Here is a 20,173-nt window from a genome sequence, read left to right as displayed (position 1 = left end):
CCCCGCCCCTGGCCCCCTCATCGCTTCAGAGCCGCCGCCGGGGAAGGGGGTTCTCCGTGACGGGGCAGCCCGGCCTTCCCTCCCCGCCCCGCTGGGTGTCCGCTGGGGGGCTGCCCTCCGGCGGGGGAGGGGAGCCCCCCTCCCCAGCTTGGCATAGGAAGGGGAAGTTTTCTTCCACTTCTTTTCCACACGTACTCCCCCCCTCCCCCCCCGCCATCTTCTACCCTAATTCTCTCTGTTCCCCTTCTTCTGTTGCTGCATTTCTACCTCCATTCCCGCCCCGGCATTAGCTGCCAGCCAGGGCGGCCAGAGCAGCCGTTCCTCACCCCGTCCCGCCACAGGCTCTGAGGGGCAGCCCCCGGTGGCGCGCGGGGAGCCGTTGGTAGGGGCTCTGAGGGGCACCCTCCCTGGCGGCGCGCGGGGAGCCGTTGGTGGGGGCTCTGAGGGGCGCCCCCTCCAGGAGGCGCGCGGGGAGCCGTTGGTGGGGAGCTCTGAGGGGCGCCCCCCCCCAGGAGGCGCGCGGGGAGCCGTTGGTGGGGGCTCTGAGGGGCGCCCCCCCCCAGGAGGCACGCGGGGAGCCGTTGGTAGGGGCTCTGAGGGGTACCCCCCCAAGGCGGCGCGCGGGGAGCCGTTGGCGGGGGCTCTGAGGGGCACCCTCCCAGGAGGCGCGCGGGGAGCCGTTGGTGGGGAGCTCTGAGGGGTAGCCCCCCCCCCGAGGAGGCGCGCGGGGAGCCGTTGGTAGGGGCTCTGAGGGGCGCCCTCCCAGGAGTCGCGCGGGGAGCCGTTGGTAGGGGCTCTGAGGGGCGCCCCCCCCCCCCAAGGCGTGCCCCCCCCCCCCCAAGGCGGTGCACGGGGAGCCTTTGGCAGGGGCTGTGAGGGGCACCAAGCGGCACCTACGACAGGTTGCTGGGTTCGGCCGCGTTTCACCCGTTTCCACAGACAGCGGGCGGGCTTCCCTCAGGGAGGGTTCCCTCTAACTGCCCCCCCCTCCCCGTCAGCTCATGGGGTTTAAATTGTCCCCCTGCTCACCCCATCCTCGGCCGCCCGCTCCTCACCACAAGAAGCTGCCGTACCCCCGGGTTGTGCCCAGCCCAGCGCTGGGGTGGCTGGCACCCCGAAGTGGAACATCAAACCTGAGCCACGTTATGAAGGAGACAAAGTAATTTTAGTGGAGGTAAAGTTTTCTGATGGGTGAGCTGTTCTTAGGTCTGCAACTAACCGAGAGCACAAGGGCCCAAACGGCCGGTTGCGGCAGCCAACGGGGAAAGAAAGGGATGGGACCTGTGGGACACTCGGGCGAGTGAACCCACTGCCAAGGGATCACAACCCAGAACCACGGCCTCAGTTGAGCTACTAAATATCGGCAGCAAGACTTCAAACTGGCGCAGAAGAGCTGGCGTAAGTGGATACTCCAGTTCAACCAAGTCAAGCCCCAGTTCCCAGGCTGTCACTAACAGATACGTGTGCCACCGGGTCACCCTGCACCACCAATGTGGTCTAGATCAGGTGCAGACAGAAATTTATCACCTCTATGTCACTTTTGTTCCACCAACATGTGACCCGGCTTCAGGTCATACGGACAGACACTACCTGATCCAGCATCAAGCCTGTTGTCATTTCTTTTTGTAAAATACATTTAAACCAGCAGCACAAATTTATGGGAAGTATTTTGCTACGTAGTTGCAGTGTTTTTGATGCAGTAATAGGAGCCGTGCAGCTAGATTTACTGTCATCTTGACACACGGCCGGAGGACGGTAAGAAGCCAAAAATAATGTTCAGAACAATTTTATTGATGACGGTCAATATTTAGGGCACATTTTAACAAGCAGTAAAATGACGAAGTGCTGGGGACAAAAACCTCAGTGCATACACACACCCATTCCTGCAACAATTGGATGCTGATATTTTATTTAAACTGCACTAAAACATTAGTTGAAACTCACACTAAATGATTAGTCGGTATTTAAAACACCACTGTGCTCCAGATGTGCTTGGATGCCAATTTTAATAACTAATTAAATTCATCTTAAAACTAATTAATGGCACCAATATATAGCAAAACCAACTTACATCAACTGGACTGTAATTAAAGCTGTTTTGAGATGTAACACACTGGGAGTCCAAAATGATGTACCCAATTTTCATTAAACTTCTCAGATATATTCTCTCCAAACATAACACAACTTCTTAAATTAAAAGAATATAAAGATTCATGGTGAAATATTCTCAGTTTATCAAAATTAGGAATGAAGACAATTGAAAATTTCTATTAACCTCACAATGAAACAAACTATTTTAGAAGAGCATTATTCAAGTTAGTGATGTTTTATAGTAAAAGAGTACATTTACAGTATTTCATAGAATCATTAAATGGTTAGAGTTGGAAGGGAACTTAAAGATCATCAAGTTCCACCCCCCCTGCCATGGGCAGGGCCACCCCCCACCAGACCAGGTTGCTCAAAGCCCCATCCAGCCTAGCCTTGAACACTTATTTAGTGTCTGCACATGGCTTGAACAGGTAAAATCAAGAAGCTAGTTTCACTCTTTTTCTAAAGATAATGCCTTAAGTCAGTTTGTTTTCCGTAGTCAGTCTACTTGGTCTCTGAATTGAAAATATCAGAGGGGGGTATTTAATGCTCAATCAATAAAATGGCTTAACTGTATGGAGGATTTTCAAAATCTAAACTCTACTCACATTTGTAAGGACCAGTAGGTCAATCCTACAGATCCTGATGAATATGAAACTCTTGCAATGTAGAATCAGTGGAACTTCTCACATGTTCTGTACAAAGGCATTTTCTACTGCTAGACCCAACAAAAGCAGGGCTTTGCAAGGTAAGTAAATACCTGATAAAACCTGACATCTGAAGCAAGGTGTGTGAGTAGGCTAAGCTTCCAGGCAGTTATTCAGAGATTTACGGTGGTTCTAAACAAGCTAATGAAGCATTTGAACTAACTTTTGCAAAAGGGAAGCCTGAAGGATTTTGCAAATTGGGAATGTTACCTTTGTAACCTCTGGCTATATCAGTACAAGATTTCTGTGAGTTCAGAATCGGGCCATCAATTAAAACTGACTAAAGTAGTCAAGTATGATTTCTTTATGTATTAGTTGTTAATTCATTGACATTATGCTGGTTGATTTGTTTTAATGCATATTTCATTGGTAGAGCAAAGAGACTTTTTCTCAGCATTATAAAACAGTGACTTGTTCACCAGAATAAAAGTGGCAATTACTGTTAGCGTAACTTCTTGCAAAGAAGCGTACAGTTTCATGAAGTGTGTCATTTTAAGACATTACCTGCAAGGGGCGAGGTTCTTGTGTTGTCCTTCCCACATCAGTGACATGCCAACAGGAAAAGTTTAGACGTTTGTTTCAACCTGCCCACTGCTCAAAAATCGGTTTATTTGTCTACAGGTCACAGATTTTAATATAAATATAAATTATAAATTATAAAACATAATGAAGTACGTTGCTTTTCATTTATTGATACTGCTTATATTGTTTTCTGGGGAAGTCGTGTAAAATACATTAATCTGTCAAGTACATTTATGCAATAACATTATGCAGTCACCTATAAAATTGTTAACAGCTTTGTGCAATTTACTTGGAGATTATGATGGCAAAAGTCATCCTGCTTGCTGGAGAGACATGAGAGCTCAGTGAACTACCCTTCCACCTATGCATCTGCATAAGGGACACTTACAGTTTCTGGAAAATGCTGGAAAATGCAAAGGGAATGGGAGACCAATTAGAGCGACTGGCAGTCTTGCAGTGGGGTCTGCTTAAGCATGGAAATTTATGGTGGGTGCTAACCAAAAAATGTCATGTTGTATGTCATGTGATTAAACACATTTTTCATTGACCCCTGGAAAGAATATCATTGCTTATATAAGTTGTGGAACTTCAGAAGTCCTCCAGAAGAAAGTGTACTCCTCCTTTCTCCTTGTGGTGGAGATCACGTTCAGAGCCTGGATGGGGACTTTTACATACAAAAATACGCTGGAGTCCTGGAGTAAAGGTGTGTGTTCTACAGTGAAATGTAAATGTAACCTCTCTGTTGCCAAAAGTATGACTCTATTTGGATGAATAAGGACCAGGAGTCCAATTCTGCAAACACTTCTGCTCATGAAAAGCTTTATGCATGTGAATCAATTTGATAGTGCTTGGTAACAGAGTTACTTATATGCACAAGTGTTTCTAAATCAGACGCTTTTTCTGCAAAAAGTTATTGCAGAAATATATCTGACAGAATGACCTATCTTATAGGACTACCTAAAAACGCACCATACAGTATCAATAGAAGACCAATAAATGACATTTTTTGTAAGAATATTTCCTGCATACAGAGACTGAGGACCAATCATTGTATCAAAACCACAAGACACCCAAAAGTTCTTGCTTTGAATGCATCTAATTACAAGTAGCCAGGAAGCCAACACCTGGGAGTCGAATCTCACACTTTAAATCTCCACAAGAAGAGATGATGTTCCTTCTTTATCAGATAATGTTACTGATTCAGAAGAAGAGACTTGCAAAGCTACAAAGGAGAACAAGGGAATTCATTGCTTCTGGTAATGCCATATTTTTATTACAATTAACTTGGAAAATCCACATCTTCACATACCCTTGTGTAATATGCTCCCTGTGTTTCCTACAAACAGTCCTACAAAGATGTGGAAGAATAAAGCACTAGACGCTGATTTCTGAAGACCGTAATTGGCTTTATTGCAAATTCCATGCGCTTTGAACTCCTCTTCCCAAACTGGCAAGGAAAATTGTCTGAAGATAATCAGATCATGGGCAGCTGAACAAGAAAGGAGCAACTGCTCAACACAGGCTGCCCTGGGAAAGCACTTGAAGTGAATGGCAAGTACGTGAATTCCATGCAGGTTCATAGAATCATGGAATGGTTGGGGTTGGAAGGGACCTTAAAGATCACCTAGTTCCAACCCCCCTGCCCTGGGCAGGGACACCTCCCACCAGACCAGGTTGCCCAAAGCCCCATCCAGCCTGGCCTTAAACACCTCCAGGGATGGGGCAGCCACAACTTCTCTGGGCAACCTGTTCCAGTGCCTCACCACCCTCACAGGAAAGAATTTCTTCCTGATACCTAATCTAAATCTACCCTCTTTCAGTTTAAAACCATTACCCCTTGTCCTGTCACTGCACCCCCTGACAAAGAGTCCCTCCCCAGCTCTCCTGTAGCTCCCTTCAGATATTGGGAGGCTGCTTTAAGGTCTCCCCGGAGCCATCTCTTCTCCAGGCTGAACAACCCCAACTCTCTCAGCCTGTCCTCATAGCAGAGGTGCTCCAACCCTTTGATCACGTTCATGGCCCTCCACTGGACTCGTTCCAACAGGTCCATGTCTTTCCTGTGTTGGGGGCTCTGGAGCTGGACACAGTACTCCGGGTGGGGTCTCACAAGAGCAGAGGGGCAGAATCACCTTCCTCAACCTGCTGGCCACATTTCTTTTGATGCAGCCCAGAATGCAGTTGGCTTTCTGGGCCGCAAGTACACATTGCCGATTCATGTTGGGCTTCTCATCCACCAACACCCCCAAGTCCTTCTCCTCTCATCTTTGTACAAGCCAGGACCAATTTCTGCACATGGGAATAGCCAGTGTTAATAAAACTTAAGAACCAGCAGGTAAGAAAAAAGAGCAGAGCTTGAAGCTACATTGAGAGGCTTAAGGTTAGCTGATCTATCCAAGATGTGTAGTTTGTGCTGTATTTTCTGAGTGTCTCCATCCTGCAATATGCTCCTTTCCCTTTTAAGATCATCTCTCCAGCTTAACTGAGAAGACGCTTTATAGAACTGGAATTATTTTATGGAAATAACTTTTTCCTCTTCCCAAAGTCAACTTAACTGGGGACTAGATACAACGGCTATCTCAGTAAGACTGAGAGATGTTGCCAGCTTGTCTTTGGTGGAAAAGCCTCAGGAAAGGCAAAATGAACCAGTGAATTCACAAATTTCCTATGATTATCAGAGGGAAAGGATACGGAGAAAAGTGAAACGCCAATGTCTAAGATAAGCAGGAGGTCACAACATTCATTCAAGCCAAATGAGAATAAAAAATGTCAAGTTGTTGCAAAAAGAGGTGCAGAAATGGGAGTGAAGTTATTAAGATATATGAAATGATGCTGCTGCTCTACTCAGCACAGGCAAAGCCTTAGCTGGACAACTATGTCCAATTTTGAGTGCCACACTTCAAGAAACGAGTGGCTGAATTAACGAGAAAGCAGAGGACACTAGGAAGAGCAATCAGAAATTTGGAGAATGTTTGATCTACAAAGGAAGTGTTAGTAAAAGGCTTGGAGTTACTTAGGTTAGCAGGAGGACTGAGGAGTCAAATATTAATAGTCTTTTGACATATAAAAAGAGGAAGGGACTAGCTGGCTCTTCTCATCCAGAAGGATAGAACTGGAAGGGTTAGATTTACATTGCAGTGAGGGAGAGTCAGACTAGACATTACCAAAAACTTACTTAAAGGCAAAAGTAGGTAGTGCTGGTACACATTCCCTTTGGAGATGCTGAAATCACTGGTATTGGAGATCTCTAACAAGAGGTTAAACAAACAACCTCCAGAAAGGATAGGAGTATTTTTTGATACTCCTCTTGGAGGAACGGAAGAGGCAAGATGACCTCTTAAGACCTTTTCTGGACCAATATACTATTATCCCTCTGATAATACAGCTAATGCATCATATTAGGATACCCTAAATGGCATCTACTACCAGCTCTCCTTCTTCCTCACGGGGTTTCTCCTGTTGATACTCAGCTGCCCTGTCTTATATTTCACTTTCTAACTGGCCACATACAACTTTTATTCCCAGTTTCCTCATTACAATAGATATATTACCTTGCAGCGTATTGCTTCTGTTGTTAAAGCATCATAAACTCAAACTTCCTAGTGATTACTTCAATAGGAAAAGGAGAAAGAAGTGATTCCCTATGACCATATTCCAGTTAACAGGATTTTTAGAATTCTAGTCACCTTCATCTAGGGAGGGTAAAAGAAAGAGAGCAGACACATTTTCTTTCTAATAACTCCAAATGTGAAAAACAGCTTGAAAGAAGTCTAAAATACTTCTAGTCTTTCAAGAAGATCAGGATTTTTCTGAACATGTTTATCTTCTTGCTTTACTTTTTCCACATCCACAGAAGAGATTTACACACACTGACTTCTCAGAAATACTCTTAATATCAGTCAGGACAAGCACAAGATCCTTCCAAACTCGAAGACTCTAGAGGCTAGTGGGTACAAACACACTCTCCTGGCTTTCTTAGCGAGAGAAGGATCACATAAAAAACTTTAGAAGCTACACTATCAATACAACAGAAGACAGGATGTTGTTCTAGGATTAGTCATAATCTAAAAGCAGATACGCAACAATTTGAGAGTGCAACCAAAAGATAACAATACTCACTTTGGCCTGTCTCTAAAAGTTAGTTCTACAAAACTGGCATCCACAATGGAACACCTTGAGGCTTTTCCCCAGTCTTTGTCCTATCATTATAAGGACAAATTTCCTTCTCCTTGTTCTAGTGAGGCATTCTGGATTTGGCTTGTGGGATTTTTCTGTCATGCTACATTCATTCACATCAGCATCCCAGTTCTGGAACATAGATTTCCTCAACACAGAAGGTTTGAGGGCCCAGAAGACCAGATTTGTAAAGGTATTTACACCTCTGACTTGGATACCAAGCAGCTTTAGAAGTCTGACTTGTTCTGCTCCAATTTGTTTGATTTCAGAAGGTGTTAGGTGCCCATATACCTTTAAAATCTGGCATTTCCCTTGAGGCAGGGGCTCTTCATCTTGTAGTCTCAAATCCATTGTTTGCAATTAAATGGTTTCCATTATCAGCTCTAAGCATTTCTCTAGTTATAACACTATACCTTGTTCTCCCACTGTGTTAGAAGCGCTTTCCTGTTCTGCCTTTCATCCTGTCCTTCCATCTCTCTCTTATATTTCCCCTGGTGTTTCCCAGCTATCTCATTTTAGCCTTCTATCTGGATCACAGGATCAAACCTACCAAGCAGGCCACAAATCTCAACATAGGATGAAATTCTATTCTGTGCAGACAACTCTTATTGACTTCAATGGAAAATGACTGATTACATCCACAGAAAAGATTTGACTCTAAATGCAAAATGCTACCAGTATTTTTATGCATTTGACAAACTATCAGTGCGTTACATGACAGTGTAAATCATCAACGGGGCTTTTGCTTTCATTTCAGTCCTTGGAAAGTCCCTCCCTGTGCTGTCAGGCCCACAGGTAAAAGGACTTCTGAAAAATTCAGACATTCCAGTGCAAGAAAAAAAAAAATTAATCTATTAAAATCAAAACTTTTGGCACATTTGCAAATCTCAGCAGCACTGCCCCCATGATGGTTTTATGAAAAACAGCTGCCTCAGTAAGTATAACATAGAACTTCAGATAAAAGGGGTAAACAATACATTTTTCTCTCGTCAGGAATGATCATGAAGAATTGACTTAAGTTCTGTTACTCATCCCCCCAAAATCACAAGTTAGGGGCACACACCCCATTTGGAGGCAAGGAGATAAAGCTAGCTCCATTCTCTACCCAATTTCTTTTTATTCTAAATACCAAGCTTAGTTTTTGTATGCTGCTTCTCACATATCACGTACTTTAAAGTAGATTAGTTACTTTCTGGAAGCATGATTCCCTATAGGAGATTTTTGTGTTAATTTTCTCCGAGAAGAATTAAAACAAATAGATCTCAGCTGAATTTTTGTGTGTGTGTATTTTGAAAGAACAACATTTTGAATCTCTTTAAACAGACTTCTATATCCAAGACAATGACCATACAAGGTGTAATACTGTAACAACCCAGGCTCTGGTACTGTTCCCATATTATAAAGCAGCCTGTGGGAAAGGTAGCTGAGCTCCACATAGTCCTGGACATTTGGGAAAAGCTGGTCAAGAAAACGTTCTTTCTGGAAAAGGCAAGGAATTTCAAGGATTTGTGTAGTGCAACCAGTGCAGAAAGAACATCAAGTGTCTTACTCAGAGGAGGAGATGTGCCTGGGCTGAACTGCTGAAGCAAGTCCTGAGAGTGTAACACACCCCTGATTTACACCTGTGGTGTCAGTGCGAAGTATAATCGCTGCCTGTGAGATTTAAATCAATGCAGTGTGATTTTTAAAAGCTCTCATACTGGGCTAACATCACGAACTTTGAAGTGAAGGGTAAAATTCAAATGAGGCATAATAATGCTGAGCACTTCTGAAAATCCCTCCCGTGACCTTGAGGCTCAAGGAATACTTTACAATTTGATCAGCAAATTCTGGGTGTTTGTCTTCTCTTGTTAGAAAAAGTGCTTCCCCCCACCCTGGCCCTGAGAATCAAGTCACTTTGAGACTTACCAAGTTACACACCTGAAAATAAAGAGCAGCCAAATTCACTACCTCTGTTTTTTTTAAAAAAATTAGGCTAGAAGCATAAGAACTCAGACATATAGCTGCTAAAACATAACATTGTGCCAAAGTGCAAAAGGTTTAGAAAAGAAACATCCTCAAAGTTACTTAGTTGCTTGGATTTATGGACTCCATCCCTTTCAGGATGTGTGCATTCACACTTTAGTTCCATTGAGTCATTGAGCCCGGGCTTCTAATCTCCTTTGAGAAAAGAGTTCTATCTCTGCTGAATATCACCTACTCCCAGACGTTTCACATTAACAAGGAATTCAACAGGATATTGAAGTTCATCACAAGTTCTCTCCTCGTTTTTTAGTCGATCTGTCTCCTTCCTCAGGAATGATCAGTCCATACCTTCCAGCATCACTCTCCAGAGCGTGTCTTGACCTCCTTTTCAGGCAGGAGGTAATGAGCCAACTGTTTCTACAAAATGCTTTCTGAACAGGTTCAGCTCCCAGTAGCACATGGGAAAACTTGGGCAGCTTGATACCTAAACCTGGCTGGAAATCAGAGTCATGCAAAAAACACCTCACACTAATTCTGAGGTTTCCCAGGCTGCAAAGGAGATTTAGAAGCCTCTTTCCAACAAGTGTTATGAATTTAAATTTCTTGGGTAGCTTGGGAAATCCTTTATTTAAGCTTTCTAGTAAGGAAAGATAGGAGAGAATAACCAACTATCATCTTTAACCGACTCACGCTTCAGCCATGCTGTTATGGAAGAGGTACCTGTGCTACTAATGTCTTCACTCTTCTGAACAAGTCATCTGTCATGGGGGAAATTCTGTGTTTGTCCGAATACCCTCGAAACCAGGCCTGGCTGTGGCAGAGGCCACCAACTTTGTGATCTCTATCTTCTCGCGGTAAGTGTAGAAAAAGCCCTGGCGGCTGTCACCTTGGCTCCATCCCAATTGACTTAGCTGCCTGATGCCGCATTTTGCTCTTACACAAAGTGCCTGCAAACGTATTCCCAAGGTTTTGTTCCCCCGTGCGCTGGCAGTGATTTAGCCCAACACCACTGTTACTTCAAATGAAAATATTAAATTAATTTCTGCGGCAGAACGCAACAGGGCTTTGTAGTGCACTGAACAGACAGTGACCCAGCAGGGAGCAAGAGGAGTATTACAATGAAGCCTTCGCCTCTCTTTGGCTCTGTGCAAAAGTCCCCAGCAGTACTGAGAAACGTTTTCACGGGACAGTCACATTTCTGCTGAACAGGATGAAAAGATGAAGAAGCCCATTTCACTGTATTCAGCAGGCTTCTGTACACAGAGGCCCTGCTTAACGTTTCTGCTGAACAGAGCCCTAGGGCAGAAAATACATTGAACTCCCATAGTGGAGTACCAGTAACGGCTCTTTAAAACTATATCAATTTGTATCATTTGCAAAGCACAAATATTTAATCTGGTTTTAATTACAGAAGCCTCCTAGATATTGTATTTCTTTTTCTCTCTGCCTCCCCACCCCCTTATTCAATTTTGTTGCTGCTGTTGTCCTGCACTTCCAGCCTCACTCTGTTTTGCAAGGCTGATCCAGTCACCAGAATCCTTTTATCACTCTGCTGTGAAAAAAGAATTGAATTTCTTTTGTACATTGGGGTGAATTTGTAAATAACACTCGTTCAACAAATTTTGCTCCAAGGATCACTCTGGGAATATATCCAGATCAATATCATCCCTGTTAATATCACTTGAAAGTAACACTGTAGAGCACCACAGCAAGGCGATGGGAATATCATCTTCAAAATAAGGGGTCTGAGAAAGCCAAATGAGAAGTGTTGAGGAACAGGATATTGCACGTGCAGTCCATGCACTCATTCTCTGCAGCAGGAGATACTGATTATCTCCTAGTATTGCAGCAGCACACACAGGGGCTTCCCAGTATAGACAAATGTGCTAGGAGCTGTACATGCTGATGTTAAAAAAAATAAATTAAATTAAATAACATTTTAATGACAGAAAGTCCCTGTGTTCAATGCAGTTATTGGTTATTGTATCTTACCTAACACGTAATCGTGGGGAAAAGCTACAAAGCATATTAAAATGTACATTCTGCATTCTCATGTTTTTTTTTCTCTTCTTTAAATAAACATACTGATGTTCTTTAAATAGTCCTCTCTGCACTAAGCATAAGTGCAACAAAAGATGTGCAAAGGCTGCAAAACACAACAGAGCACCAGAAAAAAATAGATTAAACCCCTGAGTGAATGAGTCTTTCTCTCCTGACCACTAATGTTCTGGTAGGGTATTAAAATGCTCCCACCTCACACATAAGCTCCCCTCCAGAAGCAAGTAAAACAAAGGCTTTTTGAGTGCTTTCTAGCAGTCACTAGGGCTGTCAAAATAAAGGAGGGGGTATATGCACTAGGTGTATACACCTTGCTCGTTCTTTCCCAGTTGAACATAAAAGTGCCTCTGGAGGTCTAAAGTACAAAAGTGAGAAGATACTGTCCCCCAGCCATGGCAACACTACATAAATAAGAACAGATTGGATTAAACACAGCTGGAAAGTTGATGCAAATCTTTGAGCTGCAATTCATCCAAGTTGAGCAAAAAAGGCCACTGGTGTCCTGACACTTCCTATGTATTTTTCATGCTAAATTTCCAGCCTATATGCTTTCCCTGTCTTTTTCTGGGCTAAATGTCAGCCTCCCTGTCCTTGTCCCAGTTAAATACTAGGTGAGTTGTATAAGGATGCCAAGCAATTCATACTACTAGGTTCTGTAATGCCTGTTTTACTCTGTTTATGTCTCTGCAAAAACCTTTTTTTCCCCAATTTTGCCCATTCTTGCAAGACTAGCATGTGACTTGCTTTTTTAAATGCCCTTTGCTCCAGACTTAAATCCCCTTCCAGTCCTTTTATTTATTGCGAAAAGCTTGCAAATATATCCCAGGCATATGACAAAACTAGAATCAGAAAGTGAGCAAAAGGAAGCCCAAATTTAATTTGAGAACATCTCATGATTTTTTTATTCAGTCTCATGATTAGCTAGGAACAGGCTGACTCATGACGTTTGAGTGCCCTGGATCAGCAATACTGGGTTTTGCTGTCAGAACGTCTGCGTACGTTCTCTGGTCCCCGTGCTCCTTCATCTCACCCTCATCTGATTTGCATTGCTAGGGAAATGCGTGATTACAAAAGTTAAAGGACAGTAGTGAGAAAGAATTTGGATCTAAAGAACATGACTCCGGGTCTTTCCTGTACTGGCTGGCTTCTGTTCCTAAAGGTTTCCCTTCGAATTCCCAGTTGTAAATCTACACTGTAAAAAGGCATCAGAAAAATAAATGTGATCTTACTAAAAGGGCTGGCCCAGCGACTTTCTGTCCTCATTTTCCCTCAGTGATGAATCCCTTTAGGACTACTTTGCAGCAAACAAGTAAACAAGCAAAAAAGTTTTGCTGGGATCCATGTTTTCCCTTGCTTGATTCTACAGGACTGGAAGGGATCCCATTGGTCTCTACTCTTCCCTTCCATTTCTCGACTTGTGTTGACTTCAAGCTGGAGGGGAACAGATTTAGACTGGAGATTAGGAGAGGGTTCTTCACTGTGAGGGTGGTGGAGCACTGGAACAGGTTGCCCAGGGAGGTGGTTGAGGCCCCATCCCTGGAGATATTCAAGGTGAGGCTCGATGAGGCCCTGGGCAACCTGGTCTAGTTGGGGGTGTCCCTGCTGACTGCGGGGAGGTCGGACTAGATGACCTTTGGAGGTCCCTTCCCTGGGCAATTCTATGATTCTATGATTCTATGACTTGTTACAATGCCAGTGATAGAATACTTGGTGTTAATCTTTCTTTCTTAATTATCTTTATGTTAAGATCTGAAACACATGACTTACCTAGCTGAATGCTTTTCACCTTCATCTGCTCTGCAGCAATAGAAAAATACAAAATGTATTTGCCACTAACAATATTTTTGTATCTATCTGATGTAAAACATCCTCAGTTGTTGGTTCAAATGTTATACATGAAATACCAACAGGGATCCAGCACTAATCACAAGCAGAACAGCAACCAGAGATCTAGCTTCAGGTCTGGGCATCTGTTTTACGGTATGAAATACCATCAGTTTTGAAACATGATTCTGCAGCTCACATGAATAAATCTTGACACATGAGATTAGAACCACTGAAATCAATGAATTCCTTTATTCAACCTTAACGCGCATTGACTTCAATGAGGCTTGCCTAAGGACATGCAGGGTTTGTTCCAGTGGTCCGGCTTGTTTGAGTGCGAACTGCAAGAGTGGGCTTACAGTTTGCCTTTCATGCAAACGGTAGCTCTGATCCTTCTTAAACCTAGTGGATCTTTATTTTCATCAAAGCCACATCTGGGCTCAGTACACCAACAAGGCAGTAAAATTAGCTTTTTAGCTATATAATGACAACTATTAATAAAATGATAGAAGAACAAGAGAGCAATTCAGCAAGAACAGGGTAAGAAGAGCAATGTTTTCATTAGTCACATGTTGAAAGGGAAAAATTTATATTTGGGCCCAGTCTTGAACACCTTAGAAACATCGTATTCTCACTGAGCTCAGGAGGAATTCAGTGAGCACAAATACAGGATGGATGTCTTGACAAGCTGCAGCCACATAAAACGAAGAGCTGCAGAAAAAAACATCTATGGCAAAGGTGTTGAATAGGAGGCCACAAAAGAAACTGTTTAAGCCAAGCTCACCTAACTCTTGCAATACAGAAGGCTGCAGTGGAGAAACTCCCCTTCTACTCAATTCTGCATTCAGCTTTGGGAAATCAAAGGGTTACAGAAATGAGTCCACTCTAATCAACAAATGGTTTAGAAAAATGTATCCTTCTTCTTTTTAACCTTATACATAATCTGAAGGCACCTGAATATGTGAACATAGAATAGTTTGGGTTGGAAGGGGACCTTTAAAGGTCATCTAGTCCAGCCTTCCTGCAGTGAGCAGGGACATCTTCAACATCTAGCAAATGTGGAAAAATGTTCTTCATCTGGCTCTAATCCATAGTTCCCATACCAGAGCTGAAGAAGCTGTCGAGCTTGTTCTATAGAGAGGGTATATCTAATGCTAGCCTCAAAATGGACTAAAAAACGCAGTATAAATGTTCGCCATTCAAGCAAACATCCTACCAGAGCTTTGTCACTATGAGATGACTAGACTGTGACTCATACTACAGCTCAGCAACAGGAATCTGAACAAACCCACCATTACCACCACACACGCACACAAAACACACCAGAGCTTGGAGTTCAAACAGAAAATAGGAAGCTCAGATATTTCTCCGCTGGAACAGGTGGAAAGGTGAGCTTGGGGATATTGGGAGAAGTTGTCACCATCCCTCCACTTCTCAGTGGATGGGACCAGGAGGTGTTTGCAAAAGGAAGGAGGTAGCAACATGCTGTTGGGGGAAACTGGTACTTGTTCTTAGGAACAAAGGGGATTTGGGAAGAAAATGTGTTCCCAAGAGGCCCATCTGAGACTCCTTGCCACCTCCTCCTCACGGATGGGGCTTGAAGTTACAAATCTGGCTCAAAACTCTGTTTTAATATGTGTAATAAAAATATAACAACCATCTAAGTCCTACTCTGTTGATATAAAAATACCACCTTGATATCGATTTTAATTTCACTGAAACAACTCTGGTTGTTAATATATTTTAGAAATCCTCAGTAAGGTTGAAGCCCAGACTTCAGAGACAAAAGAGAAGGTATAATGGAGTGAAACAGCTTGGACTCTTACCTTTGGTACAATTCAAAAGTGAACAGACAACACTAATGTGAAAACTATAGACTTAGAATTATTCCCTCCAGAATGGGTATGTACTGTCAGCAGCACAGGCAAATATTTTTTTTAGCATGTACACGTAAAGATCTTTAAAATGAAATAATCATGACAAGGTATCTTAGGACACCAAGGACAAAATACTGTGATGAAATCCACAGCTGAACAAAAATAATTTGCTCTGCCAAACCAGCCAGGAAAGTTAATCTAATTTACCATTTAAAATAAAATGCAACCTCATGTATATTGACACTATATTTGTCTTTTGTCACACAGACAATTGTGTATATTAACATATTTATCTCTTATCACACAGACAATACATGGTGGATGCATAGTATTTATATTTCTATATATGCCTATGCATACACGAATACCTGTACACACATACATATATTCACACACCCATATGCTTAAATGTAAGGTCTATTACCAAGTTTTGCTTTAGTCATTCCAATCTGGCTTCTAAACACATGCACACACTGTAGCACACAACTGTGTGAGTTGAATCAGCTCCCCAAGGAGCAGAGCCTTGGCGAGCAGCTTCCTTAGTTCATTATAATCACCGCTTCCAATCTCTTGTTAGAGAGAAGCTCTATCACCAGGATTCTTTAGAAACCTGAGGCCAACATCTCTTCATTTAAACTGGCATCACTTTGCTAAAGGCAAAGGTATAACTGAGAGGGCAGTGTTTGTAGGAAGACCACTCAAGCCCAGCAATTTTTAATGTGTGTGCCTGTGTGTTTTTAAAAGCCTTGGTAAGGTTTCAGCTTTCACCAGATCTCTGTTAGCACTAACCACTCTTACCCCAACAGGTTCAATATTAATTAAACAAACTTCTTTCTCCCCAGCGTAAAAACACAGGGACTAAAAATAAATCTGTTACAAAATATGCATTTTGTTTATACATATTTACACAGACCTCAGATCTGAATATATGCAGTACCAGAAGGATAAAGCCATCTGATGCAGAAGATCAGTAAAGCAATCTGTAGGCTCTACAGGGGCCAGAAAAGAAACATTTGTATGGTGGCAAACAACATTATGCAAGACATGCATGTGCTTTAGCTTGTGATGGAGAAATAGTCACATAAGTCGGGTATCTGGAGCCACTGGCAATGCTCTTGCTCATCTCCGCACACCAAAGACAAAGTATCAGCTCTCCTCTGTGTGTTTATTAACATGTCAAAGCTCAGGGCTACCTCTTTCCTACTTTAGGATTTAACTGTTTAGGCTTCTTTCCCCCCGTGTTTGTTATGGGGGGATTTGGTGGGGTTTTTTTGCTTGGTTGTTTGTTTGTTTGTTCTGTTTAGGCTTCTTTCCCCCCGTGTTTGTTTTGGGGGGATTTGGTGGATTTTTTTTGCTTGTTTGTTTGTTTGTTTGTTTGTCTTTTAAATAGGTCCCTGGAGTTTGATTTTGGACGCAGCAAGTTCCCCCTTATTTTCTGGGAGCTGCCTCTTGCAAGCCCTGCCCCTCTTGCACGCTCAATGCACACGATGTGTCAGCAAAGCGAATAGGGTTGGGTTTTTTTTTTTTAATCCTCCTTGAGGAGGAATGTGATGGGGGAGGAAGAAGGGTGGAAAAGCCTTTCTTCTCTCTCCCCCCCCCCGGTCTCTGTAAAGCCTGCTGGGAAATGTAGTCCAGCTGCAGCTGCCTTGGAACAAAAGAGAGCAGGGGCTGTTGTGGGGAGGGTCTTGCTGCTGCGGCCCGTACACTGGCCAACTTGGTGGAGAAGCCTCGGCTGCCCATGGGATGCTTGAACCGGGATGCGGGTGAGCTGTCCCACCCCACTCGGTGTGATGGCACTGACAAAAAGGGGGCAACTGGGGAGGTAAGAGAGGAGGCCTCAAGTACCTTGGCTTCATTGTTCTTGGGGTTTGGCCAACTTGGTGGAGAAGCCTCGGCTGCCCATGGGATGCTTGAACCGGGATGCGGGTGAGCTGTCCCACCCCACTCGGTGTGATGGCACTGAGGAAGGGGAATTGCTGCTCCCAGCCCTAGGGCTGCCACCAGGGAAAACTTTTCACCCCGCTTTTTGTTTGTATAGAGGAGGTATTTAATTTAAAAGGGAGCAGGGGAAAAATCTCTATGGGATTTGATTTCATTTTTATGCCTTCAATTTAGCATCTCGGCAGAACAACACAATATCCTCAGCTTTTAGCACATTCATTTCAATATTTCTAAATGAAAAATTAGGGGGATGTTCTTTTGCCATTATTGCTGGTATTTTTAAACCTACACCCAGCTGCATGATTACCCTTTACACCACTACTACTACTCGTCAAGTCTTTATTTCTGTATTTATTTTCTAGTGAGGGGAAAAAAAAAAAGTGAAGTAATTTCTTCCTTTCAGCCTCCCGGGCAAGGAACTGTGGGGGTAGAAAATGCAAATTCCTGGAAGCCCTCTGAGATTTTTATTTTATTTTTTTTTTTAAGTCAATCAGGTGCTCAGCCTCGTGCATTTAAAGGAGAGGGGCACCGGCTCCTGACAACGCAAAGGCTTTTGCTAATGTGTAGCCAAGAGTTTTCCTGGTGATTCTTTGCAGCGATCGCAGCACACGCAAGGCAAAGGCAACAGCCCGGATCTCTTTTCTGTTGCGGTCTCTTTTGCCTTGGTAATTGCTTTAAGTTTCAGCTCCCCATCCCCATTCTCCTCCCCCCGCCCTCCCCAGCCCCCCCGTTAACCTTGGATCCATAGTTTCTGCTGATGACTCTGTGCTCCTTCCCTCCAGTACATCAGCTGCTACTTTTCATTTCATGGCTCACTGGTGAAACTCTTGAACTCTTTTTCTCTTTACATGTCCAGCCTGTTTTCTTCCCCAGATGCTTTTGACTTTTCTCAAGGTCTCGTCTTTTATCACATTAAAGCCGCTGGGTGCGTGTGTTTTAGCGGGGCGAGGGGAGGAGGAGGAGGAAAGATGAAGGACAGTCGGTGTGCCCAGCCAGCCAGGGATGCCAGATCGGCCGGGGGAAGGGGAGGGTTGCTCCGGCCTCTTCTCCTTGCCTTGCTGTGGGAGGTGGGAGAGGAGGGGGGGGGCTTTGATGTAAACCCAGGGCTGGCAAAGTGCGCCCAAGTTCAGCCTTCCTCTTACGCACCGACACCGCAGCCCTGGGCTCGCTCAGGACTCGCTGCAACTCAAAGAAAGCAGAGAAAAGAAAGCCCCACCTCCCTCCAGGTCCATAGGAATAATTTTACACCCAACTCTCCCCCCTCACCCCTCCATCCTTCGATCTCAGTCAGAGCGGTGTGGATGGGCCGGGTAAACATTGCACCGCCGCCAGATCCCTGCATTCCTACCTCTGAGGGTACCGCTGTGGCCATAAATGTGGGAGCAGCACTAGGTTTGGTTGGCTTGGGGTTTTTTTGGGGGGTTGGGGTGGTGTTTTGCAAGGTTTGGGGTTTTTTTTCTTCTTTTAATAACCGAAGCAGCAACCGGCAGAGACTACATGAAAGGAATGATCAGCAGGCACTCATCGTCACTGTGTCAGGTGGGGGAAGGGAGACACATCCGACTGATTTAGTGACTGGCTGGGGAAAACAGGCTCTGACTGGGGAAAGGGTCTGTTTGGGGGGGTGGGGGGGGAGGGAGGGGAAGGGTTAAGGCAGGAGCATGTGCTGAGATGAACAGGCAGCCCTGGAAAAGCCACTCTGCCCTGCGCTCCCTAAACGAAGGCTGCACAAGGATGCCCGAAGCAGTTCTGCCTCCCAGTCACTGCTTCAGATGGGCTCCTAGTTCCCCCTAACACAGAGGTCCTGGATCTCCACCTCAGAAGAAACCACGAAGGACTCCCATTGACTGCACCCATCAGAAGAACCCTGCCTTGCTCAGAGCTCCTGAGAGCACCCAGCAGGCAGGGTGGGTGGGTGCGTACCACCTCCTGTTCTCATTTCAGGACTGCCCCAATTTTTACGTGAACATACTGACCCTGTAGTCAAAAAGAGTTACAGATGAGGATTACTCTGTTTGCCACACACAGATGTACTCTGAAAACCACTGCTGCCATTTTTAACGTATACTTAGATACTTTTTCTGTCGTTAACCAGTACCCCTAGTCTTTCCTCTCTTTCCCAAGCCAGCTTAAGTCACTCAGGGTCCCTTAGAGATGGAAGCCAAAGTCATAGCCTGTCTGAAGAGTACAGGGACACAGCAGTCACCATGCTGCTCCAAACCATAGACTTTGATCAGGAGCAGCATCAAACATGCAACTGGGAAATTGCTTCCTTACGGGGCAAAAGCCAAATCTCAGTGTGGGAACAGAGAAGGAATGGAGGGTCATTGCAGGGGGATTGTGGGAGAGGGTGGGTCATAAGTCCATAGGGAAACAGACTTCACTATTTCTACCATCCACAGTTTGCTGAAAGAGAGATGTTAGATGCCTGTCTCAAGAAGACACTTCCAAACTCAAGTCCAAAGGGTCCTGAATACTGCCCAAGACATCCCAGACTCAGACAGGGATGGGATTTAAGAAGCGCCTTTATCCTCAGAGCTTCTTGTTAACCTTAAGCAGGTTCTGCTCTGCTTGGTGGATTTTGTTCAAACAGTCCCTACTTCTTTCAGTCCGTGCTGCATTTGTAACCCATCATTGCACCTAAAAGGCTACAGGTTCCACTCCGTAGCTGGCTGGGCCCACAGAACCGAGGGATGGCAGCACTTCCTATCAGAGAGCCACCTCCACCAGAGGTGGGTGATGCACCACAACAGCACCTTAAGCTGGGGGCCCCGTGCTCTGCTTTCTCCCCTGCTTCCATTCACACGCTCCTGCTCCCCACCACCACCGTCCCTGCCACAGCACTCACTGCTGTTGTGCAGTTAGCCAGCTCAGAAAGACAATCCAGCCAACCGGTACCCTCTCAGCAAAATAAGCTGCTACTCAAAGCAGATTTACCCCTCTCCACCCCCCCCAGCCCTTTGAAATGCCTAACGTTAACTAACAGTGGCCACGGAAAGGTGTTCATCTGGGGAATCA

This window comes from Calidris pugnax, unplaced genomic scaffold (assembly GCF_001431845.1).
Source record: "Calidris pugnax isolate Ruff unplaced genomic scaffold, ASM143184v1 scaffold36, whole genome shotgun sequence".
Lineage (NCBI taxonomy): Eukaryota > Metazoa > Chordata > Aves > Charadriiformes > Scolopacidae > Calidris > Calidris pugnax.
This window is presented reverse-complemented; position numbering follows the sequence as displayed.